The following is a 19,654-nucleotide window of genomic DNA, read 5'->3' as shown; positions in this document are numbered from 1 at the left end:
TTCTAGAATAATCATTTTAATTGTCCTTTTACATTACTTGTGATTCTGGTGGAAAAATGATTCAAAAAAAGAACATACTTACTCTAGGATAACACGTTGGAAATACCCCAGAGAAGAAGACTGTAACTTTGTGTGTTCTTTTAGTTTTCATAGTAAAATGGAAATTGTTTGTAGTTGTTGCCAAGAATAAGGCTTTGTAACTTTGAGTTTGGCACACACCATATACTACATATCACTATCCAAATGTTGCTGGAAAATCTGAAGACTTTTTTAGACACTTTTACAAGAGTGAGCGAAGTATTATCTTATCACAGTTAACAATTATATGTTCATTCTCTTGAATGAGTACAGGGGAAAACATCAAGGGACATTTCTGGCCTGGCATCCTGAGTCTCCATATTTGGCATTGGAATGACTATCACTCCATAATTGGGCTAGTGTCCAGGGAAAGTAGAAATGGCTCACGGTAGGGGACATGCACTTGGCAGTGTTTGGGCCATTTCTCAACATTTCAGTAACTGGAATGCCTCATTTCTCTGTGTCGACAGTCCTGAGTAACATAGTAGTACCCAGGAGATCATTTAAACTCTAATTTTTTTTTAAAATAGGTAGCTTTTCCAGGCAAGCATAGCATTTTGCATCTTAAGCCCTGTCATCACCCATAGGAAAAAAATATATATGATGTATTTCCTTTCATGCATCTAAGTTCAAATTTTTGAGGTCATTCTTTTTTTTTCCAAATAATCGCTGGATACAGTCCTTTTTTTTTTTTTCTCTCCTTTCTAAGTTTCAACAGCTTACCCTTAAAAGACATAGATTAAAGAAATGCTAAGACTTGCATTTTTTTCTAAAACAAAGATTAGTGCTCACTGTATGAAGCCAATATCCCTCTATAGGAAAAAATAATATTAATAATTAGAGGATTTCTAAATTGCTGAATAAGGATGTGGCAAGTGTTTTATTTTTTATTTTTAAGTGCATTCTGAAGTCTCGGGGTGTGGCTTGCAGCAAATACAAAACAGGACATTGTCAAGTTAACAGAGAAGAGAATGTGAGGCCCAAATTGCTTATTTCAGTTTGAGCTTCTGCTGCAGGTGGATAAACAGGGTCCACTGGAAGGGCCCAGTATCATTTACTCACTGGGTGATAAGAGAATAATGTATGGTCCCTACCACTCCATGTTAATTACAAAAGAAGAATAGTGTTCTTTTTAGCTCCGTGTCACCAAACTATGTGAGACAGTCAGGAATATTTAGTGTTTAGGGGAGAGAACTGAATCACAGTAGCAACAATTTGGTCAAATTATGTTCTTGAGGTCTTTCATTTGTCCTCCCCCAAAACATCCATACTTGTTGTCGGGCATATTCAGCAATTAATAATTAAATTATTTTAATTTTAAAATTAAAATTTTTAGGATAATTTTCAAAAACTTTCCTTGAAACACATACACTCCCACCGTTACATGCATACTTTCCATATGCCGCATCTATTAGAATTAACTCAAGACAAAAAATGAGAATGCGTCCCTGTATATTAGGAAATTCTTAAGGCTAGCAACTAGGAAATACTCACATAACAAACCTGTAAGCAGTATCTCCATCCCAAAGAATGGAAATGTGAATAAATTCAGGGGTAGCTTACTTTTTCACTGTGGAATAACCACTTCAACAGGATTTTAGTTATAGAAGTTAATATTAGGACCTGGGTTTGATTTGGGAGGGGGAGGGCGTTCCGACACCTGATGCAGATTTTCTAGTATTTTAAATTGGTTATACTTAACAGATCTAAGTCTGCACAGCATTCTTCTTTGCTCTTGTTTGATTTTGCATTCCCTTTATCAAATTCTAATGCCTTATTGAGGGGCGAAAATGTGTCACTAGGAGGTAATGCATTTGGTCCTTAGTGATTTGAAGGAGAGACACATGGACACAATGAAAATGCAATCCTGACCTTCCTCTCCTACTGGGTGACACAGAATGAACTGCGATGGCTACAGTTCCACACATTGCTGCTGTCGCATGTACTGCACTTGCAAAGACTGTGTAGCCTATCTTTGTGAAATATGCCAAGGTACTTCCTCTTGTGTACTAATTAATGAGTGGCCTAAGGGATGCCAGAAGGCAAGGCTACTTCTCTGGCTAAAAAGTGGGTTTCTCTGAGGCCCATGGGCACTCCAGGCTTTGGGGCTCCCCATCAGATCTTTTCTGGGGATACCTGCTCTGACCATGACTATTCCAGGACCTAAGAGTTCCTGTATCTAACTGTTGTCATTAGCTAATCTTTCTATTTTATTTTCCTTCTATATTTTCTGATGCAAGAACTCTGAAAAGATGCTTCATGTGATTTGGGAAAACAGAGACACTGCTCTGGTTTTATCCTCCCATGAGATACTGTGGATATGAGAGAGCAGGCATAGCATTGGGAAAAGCAAAATCCAGGGCACCTGGATGGCTCAGTGGTTGAGCATCTGCCTTTAGCTCAGGCCCTGATCGCAGGGCCTGGATGGGGTTCCCTGTGGGGAGCCTGCTTCCCTCTGTGCCTATGTCTCTGCCTCTCTCTCTGTGTCTTTCATGAATAAACAGATTTTTTTTTTAAAAAAAAAGGAAAGGAAAAATCCAAAATCTTAAGGAGAAACAGCAAGTTAAATATGGCAGATTTCTTCTCCTCCCCAGCCTCATTAAAATAACAATAAAATTAACATTAAAAGAAGGAGAAAAAAAAAAAAAAAAATAAAAGGAGAAACTCTACAAAAACAAAAAAAAAATAGAGAGAACTCAAATACAATTCAGAAATTTCAACAGACTTTAAGAAAACTGCAGATTCAGGAAAGGAAAAGACTTGGCAGATAGGAAGAATTTGCAACCTAAGAGTTTGACTGGCCCTAAAAATCTCATAAGAGTTAGACTCCAGACTATGGCTACTACCCAGAGGTGAGGTAAAGTGGAGTGCTGAGTATACACAAAGTAGTTGAAAGAAATGGGAGCCTCAGTTCTGAAACAACAAGGAAAAGAAATCTCTCAACAATGTGAGGGATCCTGGGAGTAGATCTATCTCACTGGAGCCTCTGATAAGACCACAGCCTTGGATTTCAGTCTGTCAAAAGAGAACCTGGAGTAGAAGACCCAGATGAGTCATGCCAGCACCTGACTTACAGAAACTTAGAGATCATAAATGTGTTTTAAGCCCCTGGGTTTATGGTAACTTGCTATGCAGCATCAAAAACCAATACCGTCTCTCAAACTCCTTCCCATATCCTCCACCTGGAATTTTAGCAACTAGGAGTAGAACCCCATCTCAAGAAGATTAAAGAATTGTTTGCTTTAAAACCTAAGAGGTGTGATTTACTTGCCAGAGGGACTTCTAACTAAATGGCCAGCTGCAGTCTGATCACCCCACATGCAAACCCATTAACTAATATGCATCTTGTACATTATATGTATGTTATGGAATTCCAAAGGTTTTTCTAGAGTTATACCAGAGGATCACCAGAATTTTGAATAAGAATTTCCAATCTGAAGACACCAAACAAACAAATTAAAGGTATCCAGAGAAAACAGAGGCAATTCAGATGAAGAAAGAAAGAAGAAAGAAAGAAAGAAAGAAAGAAAGAAAGAAAGAAAGAAAGAAAGAAAGAAGAAAGAAAGAAAGAAAGAGAAAGAGGAAAAGGAAAGAAAATTAGAATTCAGGTTCCTATAAAACATGTCAGATCCTTTTTATTTTCAGATATCCTTTTGATGCTCAATTACTTTTGATCATCTGTTAGCTAGGTACTATAACTTCTTTGTAAGGGCAGAAAAATAAATGTTTTTTTCCCTTATTACTTCTTCCTGATTCGAGGACCAGTGCTAGTTCAATCATTTTCATTTTGTCATAATAGAGACCTAATTCAAAAATCTTTTCAAAGCTTTGTGATCTTTTAATGCCAAATAAACATACAACGAAATTGTAATTTTTAATCTGATAGTCAAGAGCTGAAAGAAATGTTAGGATAAATGAAATGAGTTTTGCTAGACATTCCTGAAGGAGGTATTTTTAAATGTTACCTTGTGATAACATATGTCAAATGTATTATAAGCATTGCTATAATCTCCTCTGAACACTACTTGTCAAACTTACCTCCAATAAAGCATAAACTGCTGGAGGATTGGCTAATCACAAGTAAAGACAGAAAGTAAAATCCTTCCTTTTTTTCTGTTGAATCTTCACAAAAACTTGCACTTCTGTTTCTCATCTTTAGAGAAAACTCATGTGTTTTTCTGAGAAAAAATACTCTTTGAAATATTGAATTAATAAAAAAGTTCTTAATTATAACATTTTTTAAAAAGATTTTATTTATTCATAAGAGACAGAGAGAGAGAGAGAGAGAGGCATAGATAGGCAGAGGGAGAAGCAGGCTCCATGCAGGGAGCCCGACGTGGGACTCGATCTCGGGTCCCCAGGATCAGGCCCTGGGCTGAAGGCGGCACTAAACCACTGAGCCCCCGGGGCTGCCCCTTAATTATAACATTTTAATGATGATTTGCCGCATGTGTTAAAAAAAATAGAGAGAGTGTAGTAATTAGGCACTCTACAGATCTTTTCCCCAGAATATAGAAATCAAATAAGAATTCATTGGAAAACCCCTGATCTCCTACTTTTTTCTTTAATTAATACTTATAAATTATTTGAAGTATTTTCCATTTTTATTTTTGGATATTTTAATTTGGAGCCCATCATCTGGTCTACAGATTGTGGAGTCCTGGTAAGAGTTTAACAACCAGAAAAAATATAATTAAAGCCCTAATGTGTATTTTTTTACAGATTTCTTATACGTAAATACTATCACAATGGTCCATTTTAAGCTACAAACGTGCTATCACTGAAGGCGAAGTTGGAAAGAGATGCTCACAATTGGTTCTCATGAGCCAGTGCAAGTCAGCTCCAATATACCACTGTATTTAACCAGTATATTTCATATTTCAGGCCCTATGATTCTCAGATGCTTTAATTTAAAATAAGTATATGTTCAATTTAAAAACATGAGTATATCATAGAGCTTGTGCCAATGGATGACTTACTTTTTTTTTCCTCTGGTGGTGATTTGAAATGTTTAAAATATTACTGATTTTATGCAAAAAAATACTAGGATTGCTTTGATGATTTAATGTTGCTACATATATTGTTGGTGCTAATGGAAATGATCAAAATTAAACTTGGAAAATTAAAATTTGCTTCTTTTTTTCTTAGTGATTTCTCTAACTCAAAAGCATCAATATACACCTTTTTCTAATCTCTAGAAAATTATATTAGGGAAGTATGCCCTTTTAAAATTGATAGATACCATCTCCACATTATTTGTAGTTTATATAAAATTCAGATCCATGAAAGATTAGTAAGAAGAAAAATAAGAGAAAGTGTTTTGAATGTAGCCCAATAACAAAACAGTAATTCTATAATTACACAAACACCGAAATCACCAGTTCTAATTTCTCTACTTTCTCTTTCCACTATTAACCAACGTGATTTACTGAGTCTCCTGGTTTCACTTGTGCTCATGAAATTCCTCATGATTCTAAAAGCTGAATGGAAGTATGATGTAGAAAATGATTGCAAATAGAATTTTTGTGTACTAATTAAGACTAATGTTGTGTGACAAAAATGCTCCTGGTGATCCTGGAAGGAAAGTGAGCCAAGTTTATTCATGAGAAAAGTGCTGTTTTCTCTGCTCAGAGAGAGAAACTGACTCTCTGTAAGTCAGGCTCCCCACCAAAAACAGACCCCTACATGGAGATGTATGTACAAAAGATTTCCTTGGGAGAGGTCTTAAGCCCATCACCTATAAGGAGCAAGGAGAGAAGGACTGAAGGAGAAGCAGATGCATCACGGGGTTTAGCCAATCCAGAGGGAAGTTCTGCAACTGGAATGGTCCTTTCAAGATGCCTCAAGTCAAGGCAAAGGAGTGAGACCTGATGCAGAGACAAATCACTGAACATAGACCATCCCCAAGGAGGAGACATAAATTCTCTTCAGCCAAGGACAATCCTAGAGAGGGACTCAGCTGTGTCAGCAGGAGATACTCCCAGCGTCTAGAGTGAGTGCCAGGAATGAGAGCTTGGATCTGGAAGTAGAGATGCTGAGGACCCTGTTCAGAGCACTGCGAGTACAATCTCATTAAACAATGAACCTCTTATCCTAGCTCTACTTCTTTTCATTATTAATATTCTATTTCAGTTTTTTTGAAGCTGAGGAGATCGTAATTGCTTCTTAGTCATTTACATTCTGTTTGGAAGTGAACAGTTTAGTTTCTCTACATGTTATTATTTCTAAAACTATTTTCTTATGGAGTATCATTCCTTAGCATGAGATGAATGCTACTAGCAAGCCACTGAATGCAGATAACAGATACAATATTAAGTGTTAGAGGAAATGTTTCACCTTTTGTGTTTTTCTTTTTTTTTTTTTAAGATTTTATTTATTTATTCATGGGAGACACAAAGAGAGAGGTGGAGACACAGAGGGAGAAGCAGGCTCCCCACAGGGAGCCCAATGTGGAACTCCATCCTAGGACCCCGGGATCATGACCTGAGCCAAAGGCAGACACTCAATCACTGAGCCCAGGTGCCCCTCACCTTTTATGTTTTTAAGAAATGAATTTGTTTGAGTATGATTTTTATTACAGTCAATCGTGAATGGCAAAAGTTGGAAAAGCCCTTTGATGTTTCTTGATTAGGTAAATCCAAGCCATTTATATTCCAGTTAATTTACACAGTAACATCAGTGAGGTCATAAATAGTGGGTTGTATTTCACAGGAGCTAACCATCACCTTTAAAGTCCAGATGTGGGATCCCTGGGTGCCGCAGCGGTTTGGCGCCTGCCTTTGGCCCGGGGCGCGATCCTGGAGACCCGGGATCGAATCCCACATAGGGCTCCCAGCATGGAGCCTGCTTCTCCCTCTGCCTGTGTCTCTGCCTCTCTGTCTCTCTCCATGTGACTATCATGAATAAATAAATAAAATCTTTAAAAAAAAAATTAAAGTCCAGATGTCCCAAGGGTACGTCTTGTGAACTAGTTATGAAGCTTTCATGGTAACAGGATAGGGAACAAGTATTAATTGGATAGGAGATGGCATCCAACATGGATTACACTTTATATTCTCAGGGTTTTCAAGGTGAATGTCTTGCAGTTATATCCTAGTTTTTGAACTTGTTGAACAAGAGATAGAGATTTACCTTTTCAATGTGCCTGTGTTATAACCTATTTTATTAAGTGTGTGTGTGTGTGTGTGTGTGTGTTTATGTGTGTATTTGACAATTCTGGCTTCAGTTTTATCTCTCAGGAAAGCTAAAGTAGTGGATATAAACCTACACTTTTCTGTTACATAACAACATGTGATTTTCAAAGAGGGGAAAGTAACTATTTAGCCTAATGTGGTTAAAGAATTTCAGGGTTAGATAACAGCCACATTTTCTACTTCTCTTTCCTTGCACATTATATTCAATTTTAACCTCACTGCTTTCTAGATGAAGCATTTGAAACATAAAAAAATTACAGTTCTTGACACATAAAGGCTTAAAATAGTTATTAATGATATTCTTCCAAAGGTAATTTATTAATGTCATCATTGGCATCTTGGATCATCATAAATAGCCTAGAATCTGAATTTTGCCTGATACAGTATCTGTTCCCAGCTAAACTACTGGTCCTCATAATCTATGATGTTCATCATTATATATATATATATAATGTATATATATACATAAATTTATTATATATATAAAATTCATAATTCTCTCTTTATATATATATATATATAATTTTTCTTGATTGGGAGAAAATTTTCATTTTTATCCCAAATATTCTGAATGCATAATAGAAACATTGTCAACATCTGGTGGAAAACTCCCACCAGAAATTAATTACATAGTGAAATATTGCATTTGACTGTTTCCAAGAATCCAAAACCTTCATCATACTGATAATAGGCAATTGGGCACTCAGGATATTGAGACAGAATAATTTCCTAGGCATTACACTAGGGAGGAAGACAGATTTCCAATGGGCCCAGAGCTGTTGGAAAGGAAACAAAGAATAAAATTTCCTAGTCTATCTCTTTTTCACTTCTAAAATGCTAAAAATCACAATTCTCTGTCACCCACACTATTTTATTTTGATTTAAAGTATATTATCTACATAGTCTCTATATGTTTACTAATTGTCTCTCTAGTTATTTTAGAAGTTATTGAGCGAAGGCTATTTAAAATTCTCTATAAATACTGTTGGAACAATTGGATACCTATATGGAAAAAAAAGGAACTTTGAGCCATGCTTGTGCCATATACAAAAATAAACAGAAAGTGGATCATGGACCTAAATGTAAAATGTAAAGCTATAGCATTTCTTAAAGAATACTTAAGGGGAAAAATGGCTTGTTAAAATTGGCTGTGTAAAAATTCCTTAGACTCAACCCAGAAAGCATGAACCACAAAAATTGATAAATCATATTTTATCAAAATTAAAAATCTCTGTTCTTCATAAGACATTGTGAAGGGGATAGCATGACCATAGATTAGCAGAAGATTTTTGCAAATAATATATCTGATAAGAGACTTGCATATAAAGAATTTTTAGAACTTGAAAATGCAAAAGCAAACAATGGATTTTTTTTTAAGAATAAAGAATTTAGCAAGCACCTTACCAAAGAAGATACACAGATGAGGAATAGACACATGAAAATTGGCTCAACATTATTAGTCATTTAGAAAATGAATTTTAAAAACACAATGGAATATCACTTCCTACTAAATAGAATTGCTAAAATTCAAAGACAGACCATACGTAGTTTTGACAAAGATGTGGAATAATTGAAACTCTCATGTACTGCTGGTGGGAATGTAAACAGATAGAACCACTTTGGAAAAATCATTTGGCAGTTATCTAAACATTTAAAAATAAATCTACAGTATAACCCAGCCATTCTACTCCTTGGTATTTTAAGGGAAAGCATGTACCCATATAAAAACATGTACAGGAATGTTCACAGAAGGTTGATGCTCCTGTATGTGAAAGGATACCAGACTGACAAAAATGTATTTGTCCATCAACAGGAAAGTGGATAAAATAATTGTTTTCTATACATAATGTTCTATTATAATATATTGTTATAAAATAATATATACAATATAAGTAATTATATTATTATTTCTATATTATATAATTACATACTATTATATCTTAACATTATATATATCATGGGCTATTAGTAATACAAAACAATGAGTTATTAATAAACATCACAAGATGGCTGAGTCTCAAAACAAATGTGCAGAGGAAAAGCAGAAAGACAAAGAATACAACTGTATGATTCCATCTCTGGAAAATTATAGGAAAATTCAAACTAAAATATAGGAACAGAAAAAAAAAGATTGGATACCTAGGGATGGGCGTGCAATAGAAAATGTAAAGAAGAATTGTAAAGGGGTACAGGAAAATTTGAGGGGCTAACACATATGCTCAGTGACTCTATTATGATAACTGATTTACAAGCATCTAAATAAAGCAAAATTTATCACATTGCAGACTTTAAATATGTGCAGACAATTATACCTCCATAAAGCTATAAAAAATTTGGAAAAGTAGTTGTCACTAGGGGAAAGGGAGCAGTCTATGATAGAGAAGAGCTTCTGGGATGTATCAACATTCTGTTTCTTGACTTAGGCATAAAAAACCCAGGTGTTTTTTTTATTACACTTCATTCAGCTGAATAAGACACTATTTTATGTTTATGCACTATTTGTTCATTGTATTTCATAATTCTAAAAGTTTAAAAAATAATATATACATTATATTTGGAAACTATAATTTCTTTAAAATAGGTAATTATCCCTAAAATTCATGAATTTTGTCATTATTCCTTAATAACAGCCTCAATAATTACTCATTACTTATAATTATTTCTTCATAATTGTATAATTCCTTAATAATGCCAACCTGGGCCTTAATAGTGGTATATACACACCCCTTTATGTGAATTTATAAATTATGTACAGTTTAGGTTTCTTTTGGAAATTGAAGCTGGTCTTTACTTTACATTCCTATGCAAACTGCTTTTAAAAGATAAACCAGAAAACTACAATTGAGTCATATCTCTTTGAGCCTCGTTGGTGGTCCATGCATCATGGAAATGTCTGTTAATTTTTCCGGTGGTACTGCTAGGTTTATGGCAACATTTGGAAGAGTGGCAACTGGGAATAGTGTACTATTTTATTTTATGTTATCTTTATGGCTTAACCATATTCTGTAGTCATTAGGTACAGTGACTCTCTCATCCCCTGGGGTACAATATTATATTTATTGTACGCATTTATCTTGTCTCTGGTGGTTCATTTTCTTTTCCATCCACGGTGAATTTCCTTTCTGCCTTCCACATTACATCTAGGAGTCCTTGCATTCAATTGCTCAAAAGACATTATTATCATGGAGTGAAGTCTATATGAAGTCTGGGAGGAAGTGTTTGTATCTATAAATGGCTTCAAGAAAATGTCCTCAGTAGTCAAGGAGAATGATGATCATGTGTCCAGAATTTAGAAGTGGGAAAAAACTTATAAAATATTAGTGTCCATAGAGCAAAATGAAAAACACATCCAAATGTTATGAAGGAAAAACATAATTTATTAAAAAAGGAAACATTTGAAGCAGTGACGGGGATTGCTTTCTCAGTGATGGTCCTGGTCTGTGGCACTAAAGAGTATCATTTTTCTTTTGAATAGGCCCTAGGTCTTATGGATACATGATTATTTCCATTTTGAAGATTTATGCCAAGGAGTCTTAATGCTAAACCTGAGACAACAGAGAGAATCAGGTTCAAAGTGAAGGTTTAGATTTTTGTACCGTGTATTTTGTACACACAGTAAGAGCATCAGCCATACTAAAGCACAACATATTGTGACCTAATAAGAAAGAACATACAAATCTGTATACAAGAGAAGAGTCTCTTATGGAACAGGTTCCTTTATACTGAGAACTAGCATGGACACTTCAAATGGTAATCTTTCCCATTTGCACCATTCATAAAGTCATAAACTCAGAAAGACATATTCAAATAAATTGTATGCTCTAGTGAACTTACTCTTCTCCTCCACTACCTTTCTTTTATGCATGTTTTTCATTTAACCATGATACAATCATCATTTGATTTCTCCTTTTCTGGACCACATTTAAAAAATAGTTAAATAGCATGTCTGCTTCAGGCCTTCAAATTACTTATCATTAAAAAAAAAAAAAAACCTATGTTAAGCAAAATGAATAGGTAAACGAACTTATGGTTTTTTGGCAACATAGGTTTCAAAGACACTTTTTGTTTACCCAATAAAATAATTTACCTCTTTTGTTTATGAACCCATTTCACTTCAAGTATTTCCAGGCATCTCCCTGCAATTAAGTTGCTTCTAATTTTTTCCAGCTGTGATCTTAGTTTGTGGGGGGCATTCAATAGGCTATACCAGTTCTAAGAATTACACTGTCACTTATGTGCAGAAGGCATGATACTATACATAGAAAACCCTACAGACTCAACCAAAAAATTAGAAGTTCCAAGTGAATTCAGTAAAGCTGGAGGATAAAAAGTTAATACTCAGAAATCAGTTATGTTTCTATACACTAATAACAAAGTAGCAGAGTGAGAAATTACTAAAACAATTCCATTCACAAATGCACCAAAAAGAATAAAATATCTAGGAACAGACTTCACCAAGGAGCTGAAATACTTACTCTTGAAATTATAAAACATTGATAAAAGAAATTGAAAGCAGCACAAATAGTAAGCTATCCCATGCTCGTGAAATGGAAGAATTAATATTGTTAAGTGTTCATACTGCCCAAAGCGATCTACAGGTTAGAAACAATCCCTATCAAAATGTCAATAGCATTTTTCACAGAATGAGAGCATATAATACTGAAACTTGTATGGAACCACAAAAGACCCCTATTAGCCAAAGCAATCTTGAGAAAGAAGAACAAAGCTGGAGTTATCACAATGCCAGATTTCAAGATACAGTATAAAACTATAGTAATCAAAACAGTATGGTAATAGAACAAAAAACAAACACTTGAATTAACTGCGTTACAATGGCAATATACCTGTCTATGAACATTTCAGAGCAATGTGAATTAAAGAGAGACAATTGTACTTTCATTCTTATTTGAATCATTAAAAGTCAAATAAAAAAAAAGACAAATCAGTTATGCTTGTTGAGGGTGACATCTGCTGCCAATTAACTTCTTATCGTTAAATTGAGGCGGGGGGAATGTTGCTATTTCTTTGAGATAATCCTACAGGTATTTATAGTTGTTGGGCAATTCTCAATACTTTCATTTTTTAAGATCCACATAGTATATGCTATAAAATGCATTACATTATATTACTTTAGATACACATAGTTCTTCTTACTGAAGTTTGCTCACGTACAATGCAAGGTTAGATTTAAATGATCCCTTTGCCTCATTTTCTACATGAGAATTCAAGCACGCAGCATAATTTTTCATCAGGTTTATGCAAAGGTCAATACTATCCATTCAATTAATGGGTTAAATATTTCTATCCAAAAATAAATTTGCTAGAATAGTGCAGATCTTGTGTTTCATTTTGAAAATAATACAAGCAATTCCACTGTTTGGAAAATGTCTTCTGGAGAGCTCTCTCCATCCCACAATCATGATTTGTGAATGATACCACCAGTTTGGCAAAGTTTTCATCTCTTCTGGGGAGAGAGAGGTGGAAGAAAGCACAAATTGTTTCTAAATTACATTATTTTTATTGTTTTAATAAAATGAGACTGACCTTTCCTTCCATCAGCAGTTGAAGGTACCAGTGTGTAGGAAGGCATATCCATACATCTCTAGAGGAAATCCATCTGTAAGAAAATAATGTTTCATGACTTTATCTGCAAGGAGGCTCTAAATAGGGCATAGTCATAAAGGAGTCATCTGGGACAGTAGACCTACCTAATCTGTCAACTGTTAGAGCAAAACAAATGAGATACTGTTTCACACTAGCCAATATTTACTAAAGACCTACCTACATTGTTTTAAATCCTTGAAACATCAGAGGCAGGGTCAGTCCTAATGTCTTAATTTCATGGATGAACAAACAAAGGGTTCAGAGAGGTGATACAGTTGTTAAAAGACAGAGCTAGGCTTTGCTTCCAGGTTTGTCTGGCCCCAGAGCACATCCTTTTTCCCATTATGTTAGTCTTATTACTTCTTACTTTGAAAGCAATATAAAGAAGCTATTTTAAGAGTAGGTGAAGAGGTCACTGGACCTCAGCCTTCCTGTATATGAAATTGCAAAGGAATAAACAGAAATAATAACAACCGAAAAATATACCTTTACAGCCAGCATCTCAAATAAGAAACATCCAAAGTGGGACCCAAAGCAACGACTTCAGCTTTCTCAGAGTTATTTCATGAATGTTCTTTTCATATTGAGCTGCTCTTAACTTTTGAAAGAAAGTAATTATAATCGTGATGGTGATGATGTTGAAACTTTACATTTCTAACCAACTCAGCATCATTGCATAAGAAATCTTATAATGGTTGGAAGGAATGCTTGTCTACAAGTCTACTCCAATTACATAACAGTAGCACCAATGGGTACTGAGTGATAAATATACTGAAACATGAAATCAGTCCTTTGAATTTAGGTACAGTGCCATTTGTGCCAAATGAAGAACCAAAACATGAAACAATTTCATTTTTAACTTAAAATCATATCTTGTTGCAAAGCTGACATGGTTTTACGCTATCATGGTATCATTACATTATAAGCACAACTCCAGAAAATGATGAACAGTAGAGCAATCAAATCCATGAAATTGTTTATCTCTGAGAGATCGTGTCTCGACCCTCATCTAGCTTTTGTTTTAATGTCGGCTTTTTTTTTAAAAGGATCTTAAGGTTCTTAAAGCCACGTTTTATCCTCTGCCAGATATCAGGACTGTTGTTATTTTATTCAGTTCTCTTCTCATAATTTCAGAAAAATCTGAAAATATAAAGGTTAATTAATTTCTGATGTCTTACAAATGATTGACACAGTCCAAGAGTTAAAGAAAACACATTTTTTTCCAAGTTTAAAGACCTGAGATGGGATTTCAGAATCAAACGTGCCTGCGGATTGCTTTTCAATGGTGGGCCTTGCTCTTAGATTGTCCTTTTTCCATTCACCATTCCAGGTTTTTTTTTTCCAAAAATCTCCTGTGAGGTCCGAATAGTAGCCAGCATTCTGTCTTTGGTTGATGAGCCTGTACATTTCCTAATCCAACACTTCTCTTAAAAAAGGAATGTAGAAAGTATATTGCAATTAATAGTAATGGGGGTGTCCTACAATTTTCCAAACCCTGGAAACTTGCCTGCTATTCTTTCTTATTCCTTGGTTGAAAGCAAAACAATCAAAACCCAAGGAAGGAAAAGAGGCCCGGCTAGCAGAACTTGAAGCTGCTGCCAGATGCTTCCCAACCTTTATCCCTGGGTGTCATTTTGTTTTTACGCCATTTAGGTATACTTGTTCAAAGGCTTTTCAAAAGTGCGACAATCCTGCAAAACAAGAGTTACTACAGCCCAAGGGCACTTTCTCTTTCTTACTCAGCGAGGCTTGGTACACATCTGTTTCCATCCACAGTCACTTGTTTCAAGGCACCTGCGTTATGTCTCAAGGCTCTGTTTTGAGCTGCTCTCAGCGCCTGTATGTCCCTGCTTCCCCTGCTTCGGCAGTGTTTTCCTGTCCCTCTTCCTCTGTCTTTTCTAAGAATTTAGTTATTTATAGTCCTTGTTGCATACAACTTGGAAACTCAGAATGGGAGTAGAGCTGGCCAGCCGCTCATTTGTCTGTTCTGAAGCCCAAACAGGTTCATTCAACCACAGACTCCCTGGAGGGTCTTTGGGTTCTTGCCTTCTCAGTTTCAGGGGGGCTCCTTGCCCCCAGTGAATTTTTGGGAAAAGCATAGCAGCCTTCACTAATCTTGAATGTACTAGGCATCTAACAGGAATCTAATGCTGTGTGAGGACCTGAAGGTGATACCAGATTGTATTACATTGTCCTTACCCCAAGACTTTGTAGCAATTCAAAAAAGATAATTATTAAATAATAATTATAATAACAATAATAAAAGATGAAGAGAGGAAGAAGGAGGAGAAGGGGAATAAGTAGTAGTGGTAGTAGTAGTAGTAGTAGTAGTAGTAGTAGTAGTAGCAGCAGCAGTAGTAGTAGTAGGATTCTAATCCTGGAGCAATTTTTAGGGAAAAAAAAAATATTCCCAAGTCTGGGATAATCAAGGAGGGCTTCATTCACCAGGTGAAACTCTAACAAGACATCAAAGAGAGGATAGAAAGAGTGGAACTTCCTTTTCTTTTCTTTTTCTTTCTTTCTTTCTTTCTTCCTTTCTTCCTTTCTTTCTTTCTTTCTTTCTTTCTTTCTTTCTTTCTTTCTTTCTTTCTTTCTTTCTTCTTTCAGATCTTATTTATTCATTCATGAAAAAATACAGAGAGAGAGGCAGAGACATAGGCAGAGAGAGAAGCAGGCTCCACTTAGGAAGCCGGATGTGGGACTTGATCCCAGGTGTCCAGGATCATGCCCTGGGCTGAAGGTGGTGCTAAACCACTGAGCCACTCAGGTAACCCAGGTTGGAATTTTCATAGGCGATAAAGAACAGAAATCATACTGATTCAACAACACTTTTATCCACTTTTTCCTCTATGTATCCAATCTGCTAACGTGTATTTAGTACACGCAACATGCCAGATATTTTTGTTAAGGCCTCACAAGGACAAAAAGATGAGCAACCAAAGTCCCCACCCTAGCAAACAAGGATAAAATGTATTGAGGATGCAGCAAAACAATGGTAACAAAGGTGATATCTGCTTGAGTCAAGAAAGTGCAAAGGTTTCTGGGAGCACAGTGAAAAGAGTGGAAAAATAGCAAAGTACTCCCAGAGAAGTTAATAGTGAACATTTGAAATGAGAGGGACTAACATGACTAAAACTTTATTTTAAATATAAATTAAAGAACCAAAGCCAGAGTGCAAGACTCAAGAAGAGCCAAAGATAAGGAGAAAATCTTCCAAAATTTTATTCTGGAGTCAGTAATAATATTGATGAATGTGGAAGATGCCTCATAAAGTCAGATATTCAGAGATTTAACATTAGAAGGTAATTTAAATAAATATATTCCTGTCCAGGGGTGTCTGTGTGGCTCAGTGGGTGAAGCATCTGCCTTTGGCTTGGGTCATGATCCTGGGGTCTTGGGATCAAGCCCCACATCAGCTTCTCCCTCTTCCTCTGCCTGCCACTCCCTCAGCTTGTGCTTCTCTCCCTTTCTCTCTGCCAAATAAATAAATAAAAATCTCTAAAAAAATATATTCCCATCTGTTCTCATTAGTAGAAGGGCCTTAAGCCATAGCTCCCCCTCAAAATTCAATAGATCAAGTGCACAATCAAAGTGCACTTAGGTTTATCAGCTGATTAAATCCTCCTGACAGGACAACGATTATGATGATGATGACAATCCCCTTTTTACCAAAGAGGAAACTGAGGCAGAGGATGATGAAGCAGCTTTTTTAAAGGCTCACAGCTTCTAAGTTTGCGAGTTGGGCCTAGAACGTGGGATCCTGGATCTGGTTCTTGAATTCTAAACTGTCCGGCTACCATTCCTCAGGCTTGAACCCAGAGAAGGAGGAGGAGGAGGAAGAGGAGAAGAAGAAAGAGGAAGAGGCCAGAAGACATAGTGTTGATTCACAAACTGGCCCCACACACGGAGAGCCAGGAGAGATGGGAAACACAGACAGGCCACTCCAGGTGGGCAGGTGGTGGGTTCAAGAAGCAAAGGGGAGTTAACTTATGAGACTTGTCTCTGGTGCTGCCAAAGGAGTAGATCTCCACACCCAACACCATAATCTTCAGTGTTTCTACAAAGGCCTTAAAGAGGCTCCATCATGCATACCATCTTTCTCAAGGCTGTGTCCTTGGAACCGGTTCCCACTGTCATCCCAGAGGGTGGAATATACATTGTACATTTCAAGGACAGGGAGGGGTGAGGAACCTCCAGTGGCCCAAGCCCAGCTCCTGGGTCACATGTGGTCATGTCCTCTCCATGACCTCCTTCAACACTCCTGGTGACTGGCTCCTAGAATCTCTTATGCAGCATCCCATTTCCACAATGTGCCCTGAGCAATCAGCAAGCAGTTTTGTCAGCATGGAGGTGGCTCATTTGGTGGCCGTCTGGCTGCATTGCGGCAGACGCCACAGTAACATTAGAGACACATACAAAAGAAAACACGGCTTACGAGAATGATTCTCGTAATGATTCAAAATAAGTACCAATTTTTTTTTCCTCCAAGAGCTCCATAATCCAAACCACTGATTTATTAAGCCCCCTAGGCTGGGGGTCAGATCCCTCAGGGCATTCACTCGCAACCTCATGTGATTTACTAAAGATGATACAGTAGTGAACTTATCAGGTATGAATATACACCATTGGATACTGGCACAGGTAACTTTTTGAGAAGCAATAATGTCCAAGGCTCTTCTATTTTGAAGGACAACTTTTCCCATTAGAGATATTTCAGAGTTCAGTAAGGACAGACTTTGTCAACTATTATTTAAGACTTGTTGGGTGAATTTGGTAATGGCTTCTATGTGTGCTATAATGTCCACCAAGTCAATGGAAGGAATAAAGACAGCAGCAACCTTAGCAGAAGAAAAGAGAATATGCCCATCTAGTCTCAAGGAGAGGGTGGTTGGCAACTCTAGGAACTTGACTGAGTTGTAAATACCATACATGTTGCATGTTGGCTGCAGGAAGCAGCAATGTCAGATGTGAGGAGATGGACTTGGAGCCAGATATTCAGTCCAGAACCCTTCTACCTTCTCTTCTCTTTCAATGGTGCATGTTCTATTCCTGATATAGTGCATTTCAATAGGTCCAGCTTGTGGCAGGACAATGGGGTCCCAGTGGAGATTGAGTAGTTCCCTCTCATCTAGAGGTACAAAGTAACTCACCATTCCCAGTGGGAAGTCTCAATGCAAATTCCAGGACACAATGCCTTTCGCAGGTATGATGGGACTTGGTGTTCTCGGCAGCATGCATATTGATCCATGGTGAGGAGGAATCAGTGGTGGTTTCTTGCAACTTCCATACATTCTTAGTATTGAGTATATTAGCAGGGGTCCCCATTCTGGAATACGGGGCAGATATCTTACTCTTGTAGCAGACATAGAAAAATAGAAGAGGGGCACCTGGGTGGCTCAGTCATTTAAGTGTCTGCCTTTGGCTCAGATCATGATCCTGGGGTCCTGGGATAGAGCCTTGCATCAGGCTCCCTGCTCAGCAGGGAGTCTGTTTTTCCCTTTCCCTTTGCCTCTCCCCACCCCCCACTTGTGTTTTTTTCTCTCTCTCTCAAATGAATGGGTGAAAAAAATCTTAAAAAAAAAAGAAAAATAGATGGTATTTAAGTCTAGCTGTGCATTAGGAAGGCATTCCCTTCCCTTTTGCATTTTCCCTAGAGACGTGAAATTGAGATTTGCATGGCTTCCAAATATAACCTCTGTTAGACTACTATTTTCTTGAAGGACTAGAATTTCTGAGTCCCAACTATGAGTAAGAAGTTCAATTTTGTATGATTTATATGTCTTGGAATGGACTGCTTATAAAATAACTTCTAATCTTCGAGACATACGGAGCCTCCATGAGTGACAACTGTCAAAGTACAAATGTTTTCCAAAACTCAGAACTGTGACTTACATTCAGTAAACACATATCAAATATTTTATTCAACTTATTAATTAATGAGGAATCCAGTAAGATGTTACAAGTAGTTCCAATGAGAATTTGACCCACAGAAATGTATATTCTCAAATAAACAAAAATAATTTACATTGCAGCGAACAGGAAACATTTACATTCAAAGTTCAAAGTTGTGATATAGCCAAATTCAATGGCAAATCAGTGAAAACTACTCACCTATTTCCAAGGCCTGGGTGGTTTTCCCTGACATGGAAATTCTTAACAATTAAAGTAGAGGAAGAAATCATAGGAAGAAACAAAATGAAAACAAAAAACATGGCTATACAACAGCTATACAATGTTGTAGGGCAGGAAAATAAATATAATGAAAAAGCTTTATTTAAAATATTGGCTTTAAACTATTGTGTTCTGCAAATTTTTTTTGAAGATGCTATTTATTTATTCATGAGAGACACACAGAGAGAGAAGCAGAGACATAGGCAGAAGGGGGAGTGGGCTCCCTGTGAGGAGCCCAATGCAGGACTCGATCCCAGGACCTGAGCTAGAGGCAGATGCTCAACCACTGAGCCACCCAGATGCCCCATGGTCTGCAATATTAAGTTGTTATTGCTGTTGTTATTTTTTAAATCTGAGAGTCTTCTTCACCTAAGTAATGGGTAGCATCCTGTTCTGATTTATCTTTTTCTTCCTTCTTGCTCAAACCCAGACTAGACATTCTCAAGATGTAAAGCTTCTCCCCCAGGCAGGTCCAAATAAAGAGGTTAGAATGGCTGTGAAAAGCTTCTGTTGTAGTTGGTGTTAAAAAAGAAAAAAGAAAAGAAAAGAAAAAAAGAAAAAGAAAAAAGAAAAAAGAAAAAAGAAAAGAAAGAAAAGGGAAAAAAGAA

The 19,654-nt window shown here is 36.7% G+C and overlaps 1 protein-coding gene and 1 long non-coding RNA gene across 3 annotated transcripts in view; one reads left to right on the top strand and one right to left on the bottom strand.

Moving 5' to 3' along the window:
* The window catches only part of LOC140629560 (membrane-associated guanylate kinase, WW and PDZ domain-containing protein 2-like), a 234,263-nt gene extending 234,093 nt beyond the window's left edge, over positions 1-170 (bottom strand). Inside the window, exon 1 of the mRNA XM_072819067.1 lies at positions 83-170. The gene's annotated coding sequence lies outside the window, so the exon portion shown is untranslated. The remainder of the gene's footprint in view (positions 1-82) is intronic.
* The window catches only part of LOC140629561 (uncharacterized), a 39,865-nt gene that overhangs the window by 10,051 nt on the left and 10,160 nt on the right, over positions 1-19,654 (top strand). For both annotated transcript variants that reach the window (XR_012027416.1, XR_012027415.1), the window contains exon 3: positions 16,683-16,822. This is a non-coding gene — a long non-coding RNA (uncharacterized lncRNA). The remainder of the gene's footprint in view (positions 1-16,682; positions 16,823-19,654) is intronic.

This window comes from Canis lupus (assembly GCF_048164855.1).
Source record: "Canis lupus baileyi chromosome 16 unlocalized genomic scaffold, mCanLup2.hap1 SUPER_16_unloc_3, whole genome shotgun sequence".
NCBI lineage: Eukaryota > Metazoa > Chordata > Mammalia > Carnivora > Canidae > Canis > Canis lupus.
The sequence above is the reverse complement of the archived record's forward strand: the minus strand, read 5'-3'. Positions and strand labels throughout refer to the sequence as shown.